General features: G+C 41.7%; 1 pseudogene; it reads right to left on the bottom strand.

Annotated features, from left to right (window-relative positions):
• LOC137604571 (ATP-binding cassette sub-family C member 4-like) overlaps window positions 1-19,605 on the bottom strand; it is a 32,266-nt pseudogene that overhangs the window by 6,503 nt on the left and 6,158 nt on the right.

The following is a 19,605-nucleotide window of genomic DNA, read 5'->3' as shown; positions in this document are numbered from 1 at the left end:
GAATCCATCACTGTCTGCAATCCAGATGTTCGTCTCTGCTCTCATCCAGGTCAGGTTTAAAGTCAGATCTCTGACAGCAACGCAGAGGACAAGCCAGCATTCACTTACAGTGTGTGTGTGAGCTCACAGATTTGTACACATGCAGTACAAAACCGTGTCTCAACGAACCTCCATGTAGGTCAGGAGAGTCTAGACTAACTGCTTCAGTTTCCATCTACAAAAATAAAGCTTTCAGGACGCCAACCTGCTACCTGACTCCTGCAAATGTTCTACCTCTTTACTTCCAATGAGCTTTTCCTTCTGTCACCAAAACACCGCCTTGTCATTACGCCAGCTGAAGTCCCAATTCAAACTAGTTTTGTGACATACTTTAATTGAGGATTCAACGTTAGGTGGGGGAAAAACTGCTTTCAAGCACAGCTTTCCATAGACCGATTATGTGCTTCACCAATTCTAAGCTCTCTGTTTGCTACAGAATCCATTTTTTCAAAACTCATTCCTGAGAATTCAATAGAAACTGAAATGGATCCCTTTTAAATACCATATGCTAATAAAAGCATATCGTAATCAAATCTGTGGGTGACAAATAATGAAACTCCTCATGGGCAATGGATAGTAGACTTATCACACTCTCAAAATTCCACATGAAGCAATTTATAACACATTTTTTAATATGTGAAAGGCTGACTGAATATCACTTTATCATGGATGTCTAGAAGGAGAAAAAAAAAAAGCTTTCAGACGAATTCGCTTATATCCGAGAGGCTTCCTGTTATATAAGTTTGCAGAACCGAGAGGACGACACAGAGAAACTCGACCCGTCTGAATGCAGGTGAGACTTCCTAACGTGAGAATGGCATCCAGTGTGTGAGACAGATGGGTGTGCTTTTAAAGTTCTAACGTGACACTTTGTGCAAGTCTCACCCTCTAGGAGAGACGAAGAGAGTAAACAAAATCACATCAAACACAAATCATCCATTTCAAACTAGTTTGGACTGGGAAGCAAAACTTAATCTGAAGTGGTGGCGATGCCAGAAACCTATCAAATCCGCGGAGGAGCATTAATGAAACTGTTTTTGGGCATCTTGGCTGCACCCTGGAAATGTTTGAGACTTGGGCAAAGTGATGGTGTACAAGGGGACTGGCTGTGAGGATGGGGGAGACTTCATCTAAGCAGCTTTCCCATGTTTTGGGGGTAGAGGGCTAATCCTCTGTCAGGGATGGGGAACTGCTCTCTTCACAGTACAGGCCGTGGGAGTCTTCTCCCCTACCTCCACTCTGCTGACACTCACCCGCAGGCTGGCATTTTCTTAATGCCGTATCAGTTTCAACAAGCGGAAATAAAGTTAAACTGTCTCAAGGCATCCGTTTGTCTCAGTTTCAGAAATCTCATAAGAGACGACTGTAATTCTCCTCACTTGTTTTAGCTCTTTGGAAGCCATGTGCATAAAAAGGGCCCAAGTAGGAAGGTGTCTCTTACTGTTGTTCATCTGTCATGTCTGACTCTCTCAATCACAAGTAATCTAAGAACCTGTGAAAGGGAGAGTTCAACATTTAATGCATAATTTCACACTGAACAAGTATTTACATTCCAATGTATGATATCTAAAGTCTATTTTAGACAAATTTCTATTAAATGTTGACAATTTCTAACTGTATGCAGTTTCTAGTGTCAAGACACAAAAGCTGGTTTTGAGGTAGATTTTAAAATGGCACCTGTGGGATGATGGACATTTTTTGGCGTAGTTTGTGCACATCCATCTCTGAGTCAGAAAGCCATCAATCACTATTCTTCCCTCGGGTTCCGCCAGTCAGAATAAGGCAGCGATCAGGGAGCTCTTACCAGAACCAGTGCATCCTACAATGCCAACCTACAAGAGGGAGCTGAGGATTATTTAAAATTCTTATTAATACTCTTGAAAGAAAATATACAGAAAATTCAAAATATAATGTTCATAAAAACGAGCACTTGTAGTGCATGAAGAGATGATGGAAATGCTTTTCCACAGGACACAGCTGTCGCATGACTTGACAGATAATAGAGAAAATTATTAAATAACTTTTAATATTAATTGGTCAGATCTCAGAAGTGAACTTATTGCTCGATTCTATTGTATTATTATTTTTACTCCTTTACATTGCTTGAAGTTCACATAGTGTAGCATATGACAATGTCTTTAAGTTGGAAATTTGTTGTTACTCTCTCTAGCTTACACTTTCTGTCTTGAGTTTGAACAAAAACAAATAATCTGACCTACAGTAGTGGAAAGATTTACCGGTTATTTCTAGAGTAATGTCACCCTGGCACCAGAGTGTGCCTGCAGGTCTACTTAGTCAAACCACAAGGGCTTTGCATACCCAAACCAAAGCCCATGCACCATTGTGTTCAGCACATAAGTCAAACTGAAATGGCCTCAGTGATGGTATGATTAGGCCACCATAAAGCATCATTACTTGCTCCAATGAACTGGGCTACTGGTGCCACACACACCGCTGTCTGTAATCACATAGGCCTGTTTTATGGCATTACATATCCGATGGGTATTCTCTTGTTGAAGAACGATTTTACCAACAATACTGCTCACAAAACATAGAATTGGTGTGTGTGTGTGTGTGTGTGTGTGTGTGTGTGTGTGTGTGTGTGTGTGTGTGTGTGTGTGTGTGTGTGTGTGTGTGTGTGTGTGTGTGTGTGTGTGTGTGTGTGTGTGTGTGTGTGTGTCTGTCTGTGTACCTTATGTGAAAACACAGAGAGGCTGCAATCATGGAAAAATGAATCTTTCAGCCAACACCACTGCCAATGTCAATCCATAAAAACTTTTAAATGACAAAAGACATACAGTTGACCAGTGGGTCTGAGCTGTTCCTGGTTACGTAGTAGCAGCCTATAGAATACTCAGATGTGGAAGATGGAGGACTTTCACACTTTTAGTATTTCAAAGAAGTAGGACAAAGCAATGTTGCAGCCACTGATTCACAGGTGGAATCCTTGAACTATACACAATAGAGGTCATTCCTTCATGGCAGCCATCACAAATGATCACTGTTGTTCAGTACATGTTTTCATTCTCCGTATTTTTCTTTGTATATTTCTTTTGCTGCACTGCTTACATAAATGTCACTACTTTCAAAGCATGGGTAAATGTTTTACAAGACACAATTTCATACTGTGTGACAGGGCTTCAAGCCTGTTTAAGATCGCCGCCAAAATGATGTGCGGAATTTAAAAATAGCCTTTATGCAGGTTTTCTTAGTCTGAACAATTGCACCATTCAGTGTTTAAGAAGAGACAGTAGGGGACAACATAAGTAAAGAACATGTCTGTCCATCCAACTCAAGCTTCACTACATTCTGTACCAATTCCTGAGTTGCAGTCCAAATAAAGAAATGTTATTATGGCCTGTTTGAGCAAATGACCAGTAATGATTGTGTCTATCAAAGTGACAGTCCCCTATTAATTTGAAACAGAATTCAGTATTGCTAGTCACACTTGCAGTAGCTGTTAATAACTTTAATTAGACTATGAGAAATAATAGGATTGGTGTCTATGGACACAGACACCCTAACTACTAGAAAAAATGTGTGCCTATGCAGACAAACCATCCTGTCAGAGCAGAATTATAGCAGGATGAAAATCACCCAATCATCTCTACCTATGTGCCTAAAAGTGTATAAAACAAGCAAAATGAAGTAGATCTGAACATGTGCGAAACGTAAATGAATTGTAACTTAAGTACAAATAGACAAGAGTATGAATGAACACTAACCATCTCATTGATCTTTGCAATATGTGTATATCGTGAACTCGGTGCCAACAAAGCATCTCTATACTATCATCACACAGCAGTCATGAAGAGCTTAAATGATAGGTTGCTGGTTTCACGATTGTATCTGAGAGGGGATCCTTGTCACTGACAAGCAAAAACGAGGAGAGCTTCACCACTTCCTGACACAGTTTAAGAACGTTTTTCATCATTCAGCTGTAAAGCCTTTGAGGATGTCACCATCTCTACTCCACCATATCATCAAAAGATGATGTTTATACAGACAATCTAGAGGTGGCTGCATTTAAAGAGCAAGGAAGTAACACTGAACCAAGACACATACAGTAAATGCAATTGAAGACTATATCATGCAATTCATGATCAAGCTGATATAGAAAAGGGATGATGCAAAGGGCAAGCTTGTCCTCTAGTCTAGTGCTCCCATTTGTCAGCTAGTTTTTAGGATGGATGTCATTTTCTCTGGGTTAAAGAGGAACAGGACTATCTAGATTTATTTAAAAAAAACAACAATAGCATATACCCATTTGAATGTTAACTATTTTGTCTGCATAGCACACCAAACCACTTAGTTTGAAAGGGATTTATTGATAATTGTATTCTGTTTGGATTGAATTTTACAAAATGTTATATCTTTTTTAGGACTGAGGTTCTAATAAAATGTACATCAGTGATGTACATGTACTCTTACATATAGGCGATAAAGAACATGCTCTCACCGTGCTACTGTATGTCTCTCAAAACAAAGGAGGATCACCTTATCTGTTATGTGATAAAGTAGTGTATTCAACTGAAAAGAGGCCCAGAATGAATAGATCTTGTACTGTAGGTGGTAGGTGCAGCTTCCTCGTGAAAAGGTGTCAAGGGAGCTGTCAGGATACACAAAGCCTTTCACCCCATAGCATGTGGCAGTTCCTTCCCAGGGACTCCATACTTATCAACCCATCCATTGTGAAATCAGCCGCCCTGGCCAACCATATCCATGCAAAATACACCCCCTGCATTAAACACAATTTCAATCATCCTCGACCATCTTCCCCTGCTTTCCCCTCTCTCTTCCTCTTTCTAGGCCTCTCTTTTATAGTGAATAAACATTTGTCACCGTCAGGTAGCTCAAAATGCAAATTGGAACAAATGGATCCACTTGAACAGTCTTAATTACATGATATGTATTCCATGAATCACAAATGGTATAGTCCTGAAGATTCAGCAGCACAATATGGTGTCCCTTAAATAATTGATTTGAAAATAATGCCACATAAAAAGAATCACATCAGACCCACGGTGGCTGCATATGAGCCTGAGTCATGGGCTGTGCACACAGGGAAGCCATCATGGGAGGGAATTAAGACAAGAACCTTTCCTCTGGGTGTGATGGAGACCTTCAGGTTCTTTAGGACCAAAGGCTCACTGGAACTGTGGACAAAGTTGACTCCGTCAAAATTGATGGAGCCCATCTTGGGCCAATCACATGGAGGCTGTTTGTCCGTCTCCCATGGTGCTTCACTCTCCAGCTCTGCATACTCAGCTACTCTCTCCACTGATGCCATCCATCAAAAATGTTTTTTTCAGGGTACATACTAAGGAATAAGCAATAATATGTTCTTTAAATTGTTTTATTTAGTGAAAACACAAAGATGTTAGAACTTCCACTTCAGTATATTGAATACCCACTGATGAACAAGATGCACGGCGAACCAGCGAGAAACAAGAAACAGGCCTCTGTTAGCAAACACATGGTTCAGATACTACATTAATTTAATTGGCTTTAGATGGATGTGACAAAAGCTGAATAACCACAGTTGAATTATACCTTTTTATTCTCACTCAAGTGACAATCTTGACAATCATCAAACATTTGCTGAAACCCCTTCCGGAACTTGAAGACTCGGATGGTGCTCAGCCCTTGCAGAGAGAATGAAAGGTGGGAAAACACCGAACTCCGAGTAAAAGAAATGTTGACAAACCTTATCTCTTAGAATTTTAAAGAACATGGATAAATGCCATGCTGGACTTACATATTTTAAATGGCAATATTTTTATTTTGATAATTTAATGGTAAATGATAATTTAATGTAATGCTGAAAAGTTTTAATATTTGAAAAGGTTGCTTTTGAGTGGCCTTTTGTATATTTGGTAGAATTACAAAACAAAAGACACCACCTGAGCTTTTTAATGGAACTTTTGTTCTTTAAGATGAAATCTGTTGTAGACAATGTGCTTTTGGGCTCTCAAAGCAAAATAGATGAACTGAAGGCTGCAGTGACCTCGTCTTGCCACTTGGCATTTTTCCCATTGTATGTAATGTCATGAACTCCCGTCTCTAGAGGAAACTGCGTGTGGCTGAGCCATACACAAGCGCCACCTTTAGCCTTTATGTTAATGACCATGGCCTTCAATGGTCTATTAGCATTTCTGTAGACTGCCTTTTTTTAATCTATTACCACAAATGAACATTCCCACCCCGCCACCCAAAAATAGATAAATTAGGCGCTTGATGTCCCTGGAGGTCTTCAGGAAGTAGCGTCGCAGAAACAGGAAGACAGCGAGGAGGGGAATGACAGGAATGAGGATCCAGGGGATGATTGCAGCAGCCACTGCAATCACTCCAGTGACCTGCAAAAATACCTGTGACAAAAGCAGATGTGTGAGCACAGCATGTCCCAATGAGTCAAAAGCTCTGCTGATACTGTATTGGCTAACACTGGGAAAGCAAGATCTGTTTTATAAAGCTAAACAGCAGAAACTCCGCCAGTTGTATTTGTATGAGATCATCATAGAAGTGCAATAAGGTAACTACAGGTTGAGGGACTGAGGTTTTATGACACACAGTGTGAAAGGAAAACCAATGCAGGGCTAATTCTCACTTAGAAGCAGGTGAGAATTTACTCCTTGGCCACTGCAGCAAATACCCCAGCTCTCCTGGGCTTTCCCTTCAACACTTCTGGCCTGTAAGCCTGTCTGGCAGAGCATCCGGCCAGCAGGCATGGCCACAGTGACTGGCAGAGGGTTCTGGGAACCACACTGTGGGTGTGTGATACATCACACTCAAACCACACAGACCTCAACAACACAGTGACTCCTGACCCGTGTTAATGGGTGTGTGACACATCTAGACCGCAATACCGGAGCTGCCTGAGCAGGATTGGAGGAAAGGCCTCTGACGACACTGATGACAAAGTCACATCGGTACTGTGTTTATACTGTGAAGCAGGATTCTGATGAATAAAGTTAGGATTATGATGTTATTATTAATCTTACTCCATAAGTGCTTCCACTTCATGCCCTTCTGTACTTTTATTTGACTAAATTCTTTTACCTATCTGACTCCTGCAGTTGCTATGCTAATAGAATGCAGAGTTTGTTCCAGACCAACCTGCCAACCTGTGCATCTGAGATCCTAATACAGTACTAATTTATATATGATGACTGAAATAGGTCATTCTATATAGAGAGTGCTTTTCTTAACCATGGCAACATTTTCAAATGTTTTGTTTTAAATAGTCTTTACTTATAATGATGAGAGCAGAAAATTTACTGTTTTTATGCTTTTACTTTGTACAACCAAAATAATGGCACCAATTCATTCTGGCTCATTTAAATTAGTATTGGTAGTGGTGGCAAGTACATTTATTCAAGAACTGCACAGAAATGCCATTTTGAGATGAGTGTATTTCACAAGAGTGAACATTTTTTACACTTGTATACTTATTGTTTACTACAATTTAGAAAGGAAGGAAAACATCATACAGTTTAATCTTTTTCAAAAAAAAATTTCAGATAAGAGAATTTTAAATAGTAAACATTACCATGGATATAACTTTAACTCTACCTTTTTCTTTACTGTTGTACATCTATACTATAGCTGGACTTGTACACATTGTTAGTGTATTCACTGTGAGTGTGTTATTATTGTGTTACATTGATTGATTTACCTCTACCGCCGCTGAATAACAGCGAGACCATTTCTCCTTAACTGAAGGTATACAATGTACACATTTCATATTCAGATGGTAGATGATAAAATTGGAACCTCACACCCTGAAATTAGACACATCCAAAGAGATGAATCCTGAGCGTGGAGATTGGGATCAAACTGTTACCTTCAGTGGTCTCAGACTAGCCCAGAGAGATGAAAATTTAATTTACCACCTTAATTACGGATGTTATCTGCCACTTAAGCACATATTTAAGCATGATCACTTTCAGTGTAGCCTTATGATGAAAAGCTACTCAATTCCATTTGCTGTTCCGATAAGAGGGTATTACTAGTCCATCTATTGCTGTAGTGGAGCCCCACACAATCAAACAGTGAGTGGAAGCTACTAAGCACAACTGATCCCAAGAATTTCACAGTACATAAGTTTCAATCTTAGCCTTGATGGAAGGCTACCAGACTGAGAAGTGAGATGGTAGCACATGAGTCATTATTGCATGTTATCCAGCCTCTCTAGAAGAAATCAAATATTAACTTAACAAATGTCTTATCATATGCAGTGCGACCTCGTGCATTCGCGCATCAACGCTCGCGACTTCACCTCATCGCGGATTTTTGGTAGGCGGTCCCGTGATACTGTGCGCGCCTTCTATTGGCTTACGGCACCTGGAAGTGCACTACGTTCCCTGAGTCTCGGACTTCCGTGAGACACAACAGTGCTTTAAACAGTTGATAAGAGTGTGGGAAAAGGTAAAACAGATAGAAAGAGGTTTAATAACAGCATGGGGAGGGTTCATAAACGATTAAATTACCGTAAATAATGAGATAAATAGTTTCTCGCTCTATCGCGGAATTCGTTAATCGCGTGTGGTTCCTGCAACGCATTAATCGCGAGAAACGAGGGCGCACTGTATGCTACTTTCCTTTTACTCGCTTGCTGCTCTTTTGTGACACAGTGACACTGGTCATTCATGTCTGGTAATTGTTTCATTTAAATTCTAACCAGGTCTACTTTAATCTGGAAGCTCTGACTGTCTTATCTGACAGTGGGTCATCTGAGGGGACAGAGGAACAGGAACCATTAGATAGCAGACTTGCCTCCTCCTGCTCCCCAGGGCCCGATGTCGCCAAGGCCTCCGTTTGATGTGATCCATTTGCGTGGTCTGGCGCTTATCATGTCAGCATCGGGAACACCGTGGCCCCCACCCACACTACACAGATGACTCCGATATGTGATCCGACGAGCGTACACCTCGACCCCCTAGACCACATCCATATCTCTTGTGAAACCACACAGGAACAGAAAACTCCCAAAACCACATCCCACTGCACATAAGAGAGGATAAAAGGATGAAAGGTTTTGTATACAAACAGTTCAAATAAAGACTTACTGCTAATTGCTCTTTAGCAAGAAAAGAAAGCTTCTGCACGCATGTGTTTCAGTCATTCAGGCACACTGGGTTCACCCCTGTGTCCAAAGACCATTGAAATCTATGCTGACCCTAATTGCTTTATTTCCTCAATGATTCTATCAGCTCTTTGATGTCCAAATAAATGTAGAAAATTGAAGTTAATTGCTATATTTGTGTTCAGCAATGATAGCTGCTGTTGTTCCGCAGCAAAAAAATAAACACTTGCCTTTAATTAAACATCCCTCCGGACACAGGGACTCAGTACGGTTTTTACAAACCCTTTTTCATCCTCCCTTTATTTACTGACAGCGTGCAATATTTGCCACTGGGAAAAAAAGAAGTGCAAACAAAACAGGAAATAGGGGAAGGCGGGACGAGGAAAATTCCTCTGTCATTCCTGGAATTTTTTTTTTTTTGTTGATTTTTTTGCTCCACACTTTTTGGTGACGAAACGGGACAATAAGATGCAAAGGTCAGTAGTATTGAAACAAAACAGGGCTGTTCCACTTCGACTCTGGAACAATAGTAGTGACACAATCTATTCTGCTCTCTCTTTGGGCTTTATTTTACCATTAAATGCCCAGATGCTGTGGCTTTTCTTCAGGAGAAATGACTGTGGACACCTCCTTCACATTTTGCCTTTCTGGGCCATTTTCACTTCATAAAGCTGCAGTCAATGTGTTTTGTGTGTGGTGAGGAGGGTCTGACACATACTGTGGTGGTCTCAGTCGCTGTCTACATTGGTGGCTCAAGTAGTCCTAGGATTAGGCCTTTGTGTGCTGTGAAAAGGTAAAAGAAGTCACTTATTTGGGCTCAGTCAAGCTGCTGATTTCCAAACCCATTTTGGAAATAAGAGAAAGGCTTTGAAATGCTCTCCCTCCCTCCTTCTTTCTTTCCCTCTGTCCTTCTACTATAAATCACTCCACCAAATCATTAATTCGGTCTAACCCTTCCTTTTTATTCACTTGCCATCATGAAAACAAACTTTTTCAAGCACAAATACAAAAACAGCGACGCACAAATACAAAAATTCCCTGCCGGAAAGCACTGAAGCCCTTTCTCTTCATTATATTGACATGAGGTGAGATTCAAGATTATGTTGAGACTTTGTTATGTAAGTCCCCAGGCCTGCATATCTGAGTCAGAGCAGCTGAGGTGCTGGACCGCAGCATCATGAGAGACCACACATACACATACTGAAAGCTTTAGCCGGCCGATGCTCGCCATCAAATGACCATGTGTGGTATTGCTGAGAGGCCGCTTAAGCACACCCAGAAGCAAACAGGACACACACATACACACACACAGACACACACACACACACACTGGGTTGCCCATTTTTCTGGGTATCAATTATAAAAACTTGATAAATGAAAGTAAAATTTAAACCCTCTTCTGATCTTTATGTTGTCACACGTATGTTTCACCTTAAGCAGGACGGTGGTGTTGTCATAAAACAATACTCAAAGGGGGGCATTTACGGTCCAGTCAATGTGTTTCCATACTGGACTGTGTTCTGTGTTTCTCAGGATAACCTGTGTATCGCCTGGAGCCAGAGCATTCTTCATTTCTTCTGTCACCAGTGGTAAAGAAGCAGAAAAAGCCAGTGAAATCCCATCCTACAGCACTCACGGTTACGTCAGCAGTTCTCATATCCAACAAAGCCGCTGAAAGGCCTTGACACACAATGTGCCACAATGCACGAGTTCACACAATGTTCCACCCGCCAGTGTTTCTAGACAATGGCCGGTTTCCCTCGGTGTTTGTGTGCATCTTAGGTGCTACTGTGCTTGTGTCTTCTTACTGTAGACAAGCACTTGTCTATTTTCTCTATTCTATTTTCCATTTAAATTAGTGAGATCACACACCGGAGTCTATTTAAAAGCAAGATGCTTGTGATGGACCCCACAGTTTGTGATGTGACTTGGTCAAGAGCCTTCACATAAAGTCCTCCAATGAAAGACCCCTGTACTCACCCCTTATTGTGTTGCCCTCCTCCTCTGCCCCTTCTCTGAAAATAGAGGCAACCCAGGATTTAAAGGTCAAGTCTACACAAAGCTGACAGTCCCCAAAGCCTGAGGTGTTTTTAATTGACATTTCTGTCATTGTCCCATGGCCATAAAGAGGGGAGAAAAAGAGCCTATTTCCAAATACACTAAATTACTACTAAATGAGACCTGTGGAAAAAAAATGTGGCTATGGCGTGTAACCAGGTTCCCCCCGGCGTGAGGGAATCCCCTTGTTAGGCGAGTACAGGGGGCAGTGCTGAAGGGCTGTGAAGTGCTTACTTCACCATAATGGGGGAGGCTCTGGCGCAAATCCCTGCACAGAAGCAGCCAGTCCCCATAGAGAGAGATAAACCAGTTAGGGCTTTGTTTATGAAGTTTCACTTTATTCCCTACTGACAACCATTTAAACAATGACTATGGGGGAAATGTCCCTCTGCGAATGAGCAACAATAGTCAGGATCAGCAGCTTTTCTGCGTGGCTAAGACTTTGATAAAAAGAGTGAAAATCTTCCTTCCTGAAAGCATTAAAGGCCACTCCATGAAAGACACCTGCAAACAAGAGAATAAAGCATCACAAACAAAAGTGTTTTGTCCAAAGGATGCCACCTTTGTCATCATCACAATCACTTCCCACTTTCTGCTGCCGCAAAACAATGAACAGAAGCATCTGCACATGATCTAGCTGGATACTCTTCACTTATCATTCAGTAACGTACAGACGTGGTTATGAACTTTAGGGCATAAAACTCCAAAAGGTGGAATGGATGAGTAATACGAATAGAGAGAACACATATAGGACTGTTTCCAGTCATGACCTTGTCTACTTTTGCTGTTTTCAGATGGACTTCTGGTCGTCTACAAAGTTATTATTTTACTCAAGCATTATTCCCCTAATTATCAGAATGAGGGAAACTATAGCAGACAAAAAAGCTTTTGTGAATATGATCTTTTGTGCTTTCAGCATTTAAGATGGCTTTTGTCTACTGTGAGATGGGTATCTGCCACAAACATCACTCAGGCATTGTGGAGGGGGGATTCGTTTTCAGTGCGCCTTTGTTCTATTCTTCGGCCCAAACCAAAGAGCCACGCCTGCTCCTCTACCTCGAATTGTGTAGTGAACATTCCCTTCTTTGTGGCACTAGGTTCCATGAGCTGGCTCTTCTCTGCATTCTTTCGAGGGAGATGGCTTTCAACGGTGGCAGGGTGGCATTTGGTAACCCAACCTGGTTGTGCGTCATGGTGGCCATTGGCTACCAGGGCTGTGAGACTGGTGCATTAGGGGAACTGGGCTGAGAGGTGCGAGTCCCAGTCTAAATCCGTTCCAACTGACCTGTCCCCTTCCCCCTCTACCACGTTTCCAGCCTCACTCCACAACACATCGTGTTGCTGCTGCTCACACTTCTCTTTACCACTCAACACAACATCCTCACCAACTCCCCACCCCCCGCCTTTCCCGCTGTTTTCCCCCCACATCGGAACCCATCATACTGTGGCCTTTACTTCCTCTTTGGTAGCTCTCTCTCTCTCTCTCTCTCTCTCTCTCTCTCTCTCTCTCTCTCTCTCTCTCTCTCTCTCTCTCTCTCTCTCTCTCTCTCTCTCTCTCTCTCTCACAATCACTTGCTTCGTCTCCGTACACATCCTCTGAAGATGCCGCTTCTGTTGTGTAACACTGAGGGAGCCACGCCCTCAGCCTGTGTGCACACTTTTATTAAATCTGTGCAGGCACTGGGCTGCGCTGGCGGGTAATCCTACAGTAATTGTTTCCAGATTAGGGGACCCGGACCACAAAGCAAGTTTAGCCAGGCATGAAATGGCCTTCCCATGCTGCAGCGCCAGCGACCAAACCTGCCGAGGTGAGACTCACCTGGATAAAGTCCACAAATGTCCACGGGTGCAGCGAGTCCAGGTAACCAATGTCCTTTGAAAACCTGTTGAGGATTCTTCCTGGAAAATAACACAACATGAGAGAACATATTAGATGACAATAGGATAGATAGAGTGTATTAATAATGGAATCAAAGCAATGACAGTTGAGCGCTCTACTGGCAAAAACAAATCAAAAGTGGAAGTAGGAAAATAAAGGAGGAAATGGCAATGAGAGGAAACATTTGACAATTTATAATGAAATATAATTAGCATTGTATATTCTTCATGCCTTAGTTATTCTGCACACATGAAAAAAATAATATTCTCTTTTTTACAGTTGTCGCAGTCTCACCAGACTATTGAGCAACTGTTATCTGGGTACCCTCCAATTTAATAGAAGAGAGCTTAAACACTGAGTGTGATATCAAATGAAAAATACAGCCGTATCTAGACTAAACAATGAATCATTATTTGTCTAGCATTTCATAAAGACCAGCCTACTCCTGGCTGAACATGTGAGGGATGCTTTTGTTCAGACACAAAAGGCCAACAGAAGCTGCGTACCTGCTTTTATGTCCTGACCGGCGGTGTCGCTGACATTAATTGACTTGCCTCCAATCTGCTCAGGTGTTCATTATTTTTGACCAGTGCAGTGCAGGTGCTGCTGCATCCCTTTATTCTGACTCTTTCGGAAACTTTGTTCCTCTATTCTGATCGCACAGCACATGAGATTACACTCCAGCTGCTTTCACACACTGCTACAGCAGGGTCAGTGATAGCAAATTCCCACACCGACAGAAAGACTCACTCTATCTCCATCCCTAAAGGAAGCCCTCAGACTCTTTTTTATTGTGGTGACAATGCAGCGTTGGTGCCGCCACTAGAGCTGGTCTCAAGCTGAAAGACACCAACAAGTCGTAAATCTACAGAGTGTAGTATATCGTGTCAAAGCGCCTCCAAAGTAGTGTGACGTTTTTATGCTGTGCTTAAACAATGCATTTGCTCTCATTGTTACACATCACTAAGCAAACAAATTCCCGTCAGTGGAGGATGTGAATATAGCAGCACTTACATATTTTGGGTGCAACCTGTGATAAAGTGAAACTAACTGCATAAGCATGCAGATGAGTTGGTTTCCACTCACACAGTGGGCCTTGAACCAGGGAAGCCTTTGGTACGGGACTGGGCCAGGGCCTGGCAGGACGACAGACTGGCAGGATGTGGCGGTATGGCAGACTGGAGGCGTGGCAGAGCCGTGGCATCACTGACCTAAAAGTTGCCTCCCAGCCTTCCAGTCAGTCCTACGGAGGTGGGCTCTGTAATCACCTCTCTCCACGGCCGTAAGCAGCTTACAGCTTTATCCAAACTGCCGCTCCCGCCTAAAAACATGCATGCAGACGAGGCCGGGCTCCCCATAACAGCCATTGCATAAACCCAGCCAAACCATTATTCCCCGCAACAACCCAGCAATGCTCCAAATCAGCGCTGATTCAAAGTCAAGTGGCGTAAGCATGTTGTACACTTGGAGGCAGACTAATCTTATTCACTGTGTGAGTGCCCCTTTAGCATACAGACATCCTGAGGGGAGGGTTCAAGCAAGGGGGTAAAGCTGCAACCACACTAGTGTAGAATATAGCAGCTTTAGCCTGAGAACAGGGGGAGTACATGTCAAGCAGTGTTTGTGAAAGATCCAAAAATATTTTATGTAATTTTACTGTCTAAGCCATATATGACCCAAATTCATGCATGTCTCACAAACAATGCCAATGAGAAAAGGATAGGTTTCTCTGAGTTACATCATACCATGGTTAGAGGGCAGAGAACATCTGTCAGCTATCAGCTGTTTGACAAGCGGCTCACTTAACAGAGAGTTCCAGAGAGGATGAAGTAAAGACCCTTCACCATCCTGCGCTGACTATGGAGAGGATACATTACAGTGATGCAGTTACACAAAGACATCCATTGCATGGAAATACCTATGAGGTAAGATCGGCATGGGACAATGGCTTCAATCACTATGGGAGGCTGTCAACAATATCACCTATTGTGCAGAGAGGGGTATAGACATTTCAGGATATCAGTAGCATTAGTATCAAGCAATTTTTCATGGTGGGAGACTCCAGCGGTGATTTGCACCACTTTTTCTTGCTAAAGAAATATCAGCACTCCCCAACTAAGGGGCCACTCAGGTGGAGATATTAGGTGAGCAGAGCCCCGACCCTCACTTAAAGAAGTGGAACAGTGGGGTCCAGCTAGAGCGGGGCGTGCGGCAAATCGCTGTACCCTGTAAACATCAAGATAACAGAGCGACTCAGAGCCGCACCATGTGTGGGCCCCAGTACAGTTGGAAAGTCTTTCAGGGAAGCAAGCACGATAATGATGGAATACTGGAGAGGGGGCTGCCAAGGCTGGAGGTGGCACAGCTCACCTGCACTTCCATGAAGGGCCCAGAGGCCTGGGGCAGCCTCCCACCGCCGGCGCCTTGCTGCCAATACTAATACATTCTAAATCCATTCTCTTCGCTCACACCGCCAGGCTCCTGCAATCTCCTCTCCTTCCCTTTCATGCAATTAAATAGTGGAAGTGCCACACGAGGGGGAGCCCTATCAGCCATACTGCACACACACACATGGCTCCATCTCCACATTCAATTTACACACCTCGATATCATCATCCTCTCTGCAGCACTTCCTCCACTCTTTTAACACACTTGCATCCCAGACCTGGAATACAGACATTAAACACGTTGCCTCTGCAGACACATTAGAATCTCACATCAGCGTCTACAGAAGATCTAATGGTCCCTTTATCAACAACTAGCCAAGGGACACCTAGCAGGGAGATGGCCATGCTACGCCAATGTGAAAGGGGGCAGTAAAAGTGTGTGTGCACGTGTGTGTTTTCACTGAAACTCCACTCCTTGACTGTGCTGATGAGCTGAAGCCTTGGACTGCAGTCTCTGAGGGGATTAGCCCACTCAATGACACTAAATTACAGGGATCAACATCAGCTCAAGACATCCACTGCTGTCTGTGCTGCTTTAACGGGATCATATTTGGATGAACAGGAGCAATAATACTGTACATAATGCTAAAACTGAGCAAGACTGAAAGGACAATTGATATAAATTCATGCAAAAGTAAATGTTATTGATGCCATCTACATATCTTATAAGCCATCAAATAAAAAGTCCCAACCTGGAAATCTGCATGGTACAAAATATAGAAATATAATTCAAATGTCGCAGAGGCATTCAGAGGCTGATACCAGAGCCATCACACCGCCATCAATCTCTATTGTTACAAAACCCGTTCACAGAATATCAAATAAAACCTTTGTGCACTGATGCTTGTAATGGTAACCTTTAACTCCGTGGACGGCTATCTAACGCCATGCCCGTTCAGCAGCAAACACACCTGTCACTTACACATGTATACAGTTGTCAAATCCGTAGTAGCATGCGGTTACAATTTACTGGCACTTATTGTTAGACAGAAGTGGCGGTAGAGACAGATGTAGTGACGAAAGCAAAACGTTAAAAAAGAATGTAGAGCAAGAAAGAAAAAAAAAAAACCAGCAGCACCAACATCTGTCCACATCCTGGTCAAATTATTTCTGAATCATTACTGGACAGAAGAAGAAGAAGAAGAACAAGAAGAACAAGAAGAACAAGAAGAACAAGAAGAACAAGAAGAACAAGAAGAACAAGAACAAGAACAAGAACAAGAACAAGAACAAGAACAAGAACAAGAAGCAGCAGAAATAGCAAATGAAAGGACACTTATTTATATTGGAGAAAACAGAAAAGGTCAAGTTCATGTTTAATCTGAGTGGAGACTGAAGGGACAGGAGAAACTGTCTGTAAATCCAGTCAGACACACAGTTGTGTTTGCTCGCCTGGAGGCCAAGCTGTAATAACTGGACTGGTCTTACAATGGTTACTGATAGCAGCACAACAGCAATCAGATAGCAGCTTCTGTTAAGCCTCTCCTTTGCTGCTCTATTAAACAGATTATTACATTATTCAAAGTGTTTGTCCGCCTCCCGTGCGCAGATTACCCAGGCAAGGCACACCCAGATAAGCCATCAGGTAGTCCAATGCGTAACACAAAGAGAGCAGTAAAAACAAAAGCCAAAGATTAAGACCTGTGATGTTTGCTCCAAACACAGCTCTGCAAAGGAAAGCTTTGTCGCAACACTCACTTCTAACGCCAGAAGAAACCGCAAGCTCCTCAACACCCTCAAATCATATTTAGACTTGTGTTAGCAGCTTATTATGACTCATTACGCAGAAACAAGTTCCCTTCTTGTCGAGAATTCCCACCCGACCTGATTGTGCTGTACATGCATGTCACTATTAAGAGATTAGAATGAGTAATTATCTTCTGGCAGGTGAACAATGCTTCAGAAAAATTAAAGTTATCAAAGTGAGCCACTTGACAGTAGACCTTGGATGTGAATGGCAGATTGTAGTGGCATTGGTTCGCCTAATTAAAAGAGGTCTTTAATTATCATCCCAAAACCTTTGAGGTAAAATAACAAGGAGCACAAAATATTTTACAGAATCATTTTAATAAATCTTGGCACGTGCTCTCGCTTATGTTGTTTCCTTTTCTTAAAAGGTTGTGTGAGCCACCCTGAAGAAATATCAGCAGCCCTCCCTGAGCAAATTCAGACGCATTTGGAGTGTTTGCTCACTTTTAAAATCGTGTCATCTGCCCACTCCATTGACCCAGCAGCTACAGCCTACAGTGCTAATGAAATAATCGAAGATTTCTGATACAGCGCACAAGACAAATATGTCTGTATTGACACAGCTCTGCAGTCCAAACACAACGCTGTCAAAGATCAAGTGCAAACAGTATTTATTCAATATTATTGTTTGCTTTTTGTTCAGACTTACAATAAAAATGTCAGCAATCTCTTTGCTCACTTTCAAATATATCATGGCCATACATTAAGTCGTATCACAGGATTTGTTTTCCCGTCACAGGATTTATATCCCGACAGTAACTTTTTAGATTCCAATTCATTTCCAGTCACATTTAATTAAAGCACATAAATCCAACTAAAGATGAAAGCTGTCTTTGTTTATGTTTAGTTAGACAGTCTTCAAGTTAGATCTTATGATAATCATTTTTCATTCTTAAATTCTATTACATAGATGGTTTACATAAACACTTGAATAATGGTGGAAAATTTATGACATCTTTCAAAACAATGAGCTATTAATATTCAAATCAAAACTGTTAGATTTTCAAAAGTATTTTATATACAACTTGATGGGAAACAGAGTTTAGGTGAAGTCAATCGACGTTTGAAAGGTAAAATGAAACACGAAAATTAAGTAGAAGTCTGTCCTCTAGTGGTCAGATGTTAGAACAACAGGTTCTAGCTCTGGTCCAACCAGATGTTAACATGTGTCTGTATCGTTTCATCGTTCCCGAATCATCTCAAGTATGTAATAAAATTAGTTGTGTAATGCACTTCAATGAAAACCTTCAAAGGAGGAGAGCCACTTACCAATTGGGTTGATATAAAAAAAATGCACCAGGGTCCTGAGGATGGCGTGAAACATACTGTTGTGCAGAGTTTGGGCTGATCTCACCAAGACATTCAAGAAGAGGAAGCTATGAAGAAATCCAAACACTACTGAAGTAGCTGTTAAAGCCTGACAAAAGCACAGAAAAAAGTCCAATCCATCAGTACCATCTTTGTGACTGTTTCAAGGTCAGCTATGAATTTAAGAGCTATTTAGTGTGATGAATGATATAGAATAGGGAATATATTCCACTTAAAGTTTTTCCTTCAATTATTTATTTATTTATTTATTTATTTGCTTTGAATGCTGATCTATCATTGTGAATACAAAGCCTGAAAGGGTGAAGCGGCTGAGAGTCAAAGGAGACAATTGGAACAATCCAACAGTAACGAAAAAGAGAGGCACTGCTATCTTTCTGTACAGCTGAGGCCCATGTAAAAATACACTGGGCCTTGAAGCCCTTGGGCAATAGCCAAAGAACTGTTCACTGAATGCCTGGCATATTCAGAGCCTCAGCAGTACGAATAAAGCAATGTGTGCTTAGCGAGCTTTACCTGCGTAAACACCTAGGTACAGGTCAAGGTCCAGCTGTCAAGAGAAGCTGCCATTGAGGTGTTCTGTCACATAGATGTGCTTCTGTTCAGACGCCCTGCAAATCAGCCACAAAAGAAACACAAATCCACAAGGACAAATAAACACAACAAAGAAAGGAAGCCGCAACATGAAGAGACTATACAAAACACATTCCTCTAACTGAAAAGCACGAGGTCAGTTTCAACAAGTTACAAATAATGCCAAAAATTGTTCGGTTCGGTCGTTTTCTATTAAATCATCCACAATTTCCAATACATTAGTTTGACTTTAAAACATTTTTCTCATTTCGTCAGAATTGTATTTTTAACTGGAAGCAAAAGAAACAAAATCTCACCAGTGAGCAAGCCACCAAACCTGCAGAAAGAAAGTAATCTAAAATAAATAAATAAATAAAATAAAATAAAATAAAATAAAATAAAATAATTATTATTATTATTATTATTAATAATAATAATAATAATAATAA

The sequence above is a fragment of the Antennarius striatus genome, chromosome 12, assembly GCF_040054535.1.
Source record: "Antennarius striatus isolate MH-2024 chromosome 12, ASM4005453v1, whole genome shotgun sequence".
NCBI classification, from domain to species: Eukaryota; Metazoa; Chordata; class Actinopteri; order Lophiiformes; family Antennariidae; genus Antennarius; species Antennarius striatus.
Note: the sequence above shows the minus strand (reverse complement) of the source record. Positions and strands in the feature narration are given on the sequence as shown.